Source organism: Petaurus breviceps, unplaced genomic scaffold, assembly GCF_028583685.1.
Source record: "Petaurus breviceps papuanus isolate PSGF00001 unplaced genomic scaffold, PetGlider_PUasm1.0 90804, whole genome shotgun sequence".
Classification (NCBI taxonomy): domain Eukaryota; kingdom Metazoa; phylum Chordata; class Mammalia; order Diprotodontia; family Petauridae; genus Petaurus; species Petaurus breviceps.
The window spans coordinates 14,180,420-14,182,854 of record NW_027187348.1 but is presented as its reverse complement, the minus strand read 5'-3'; positions in this window follow the sequence as shown (position 1 = coordinate 14,182,854).

Sequence of the window (2,435 nt, the reverse complement as noted above, 5' to 3'; positions counted from 1 at the left end):
GGTTATCTTAATGGTAATATCATATTTCAAAAGGATGCATTAAGCAATAAGATAACTATTACTCTGATCCTGATTTTCTACAACAAACACTTGTTCAATAGGTAGAAATGAGGGGAACCTTGTGGGAAAGTGACCACTTAATCTTAGAATGTGTGATAACTAGAGAATGAAAGGCAAACCAGGTATATTCTAACATGTACCTTAGCTTTTGGGAGCATATATTTGAAAAGAATTAGCAATAAAACATGTCATGTGTAACAAAGGTAGGGAGATGAAGCATAAGCGGTAGAGTGGAAATCGACAAAACACATCTGGAAGAACAAATGGTAAAAAAAAAAATCTCAAGGGTATTAATAAAAAAATCAGAAGGAATGTGGTTTATCAGCACTGGATTCCAAAATGTAATAAAAGGCAGTGATCATTAAAAACAATTTGGGAGTAGTTTTTAAAAAGAGAGATTGGTTAGTGGAGCAGATTAAGTAAAAATATAAAAGAAGAAACACACAGTAAGAGCTTAATAAACTCAAAGCCCCCAATTACTGGGGGGAAGAACTCACCATTTGCCAACAACTACTGAGAAAACTAGACAGCAATCTGCCAAAAATTAAGGTTATATCAACATCTCACATCATATGCAAAGATCACCTCTAGATACTTGACTAGATACTTAAGTTAAAAGGTCTTATCATAAACAAATTAGAGCAGCAAAAAAGAAATTACCTTTTAGATCTTTGGATTAGGGGATAATTAATGACTATTAAGTGTTAACTATCACTAGTAAGTGATAGAATGACAGGATAAAATGAACAATTTTAATTATGGGAAATTTAGAATGTTTTATACAAATTAAGTTAATATAATAAAAATTTGAAGGGGAACAGGTAACTGGGCAAAATCATTGTAGCATATTTTCTAATAGTGATGTTATTTCTGATTATATATAACTATTCCAAATTTGGAATACTAAGAGTTATTCTCCACCATAAAAATGATCAAAGAATATGAACAGGGAGTTTTCAAAGGAAAAGATCCAAGGTATTAACAATCATATGAAAAAAATATCATACAATCAATAATTAGATAAAATAAAAATGAAAAAAAATTGATGTTCTACTCTATACCTATCAGCATGGCAATGGTAACAAAAAAAAATATTGGAGGGATTTGGGAAACCAGATATACTAACATGCTGTAGGTAGGGCTATTCCAGCCTAGGCTGGAATTGGTCCAGCCACTTAGGAAAGCAACTTAGAGCTATCCACATAAAGTTCTTTATGTACTTTTTGACCCAGCTACACTAGTACTAGGCTTATAACTCCAAAGAAATCAAAGTGAGAGGAAAACTAGATGTACAAAAGTAGTGATAGAAGAAATTTTTCTGGTAGCCAGAAATTGGAAACTAAAAGGATGTCCTTCTACTGGAGGATGACTAAAAAAATTGTGATAAATGCCTGTAATGGGATATTATTGAAGGACAAACATTTAGAAATAGTCAAATTAAGAGGTGACTGGTAAGATTTTATAAACAATGAAGATCAAAATGAGTAAAAGAAGAATTTATACAACAACATGTTAGAGCGAAACAATTTTGAAAGACTTTAGAATTCTTATTAGCTCAATTATAAGTCAGAAGTCCAAAAGAATAAAGATAATATAAGTTATTCACCTCCCAACAAAGAGGTGATAAATTTAAAATTCAGGAAAAATCCCATTTCTTTGGGCATGGCTAAAGTGGAAATCTATTTTTCTATGTACCTACCCATTGAGAAATTTTGTTGTTGTTGCTTAATTTACTCAATGTGGGTTATGGGGAGGGATATGTTCATGAAAATATTTGTTACTTAGACTTTTTTTTTAATTATGAACTATTTTTTAAACGTTATTGGTCCTTTTTATACTAGGGATCTTCAAACTAAATGGGGATGTTCAACAAAGAATTCTTAATCATGTACCAGCCTTTGAGAACATCTGTTTCTATGATTTTGTGAGCTAATTTCAAGGCCAAGATAAGGAAAATATACCCTCAGTCTAATATTTTAGTTGGTGAAGAAGGAAAGAATCAAATTATACAAACCTTAGCAATTTGTATGATTGATGTTGTTGAGTCATTTCAGTCATGTCTGAATCTTTATAACCCCATTTGGAGTATTCTTGGCAAAGATACTGTAGTGGTTTTATATTTCCTTCTCAAACTCATTTATGGATGAGGGTATTGAGGTGGACAATGGAAATCCTTTCCATTTTAGTTTACTCCATCCCCTGTCCTAATTACATGTCCTATAAAGTGCTCTTATAAATCCTCCTATAAACCATAAGATTGCTGTCCCTTTTAATCAGCAAATAAATGATAGAAGAGAAGGGGAAAGATGAAACCTTGTGAGTTTCCCCCTACAAGGTAATCAAGTAGTGTGAGACTCAGGAAAACTGGGGAAAGT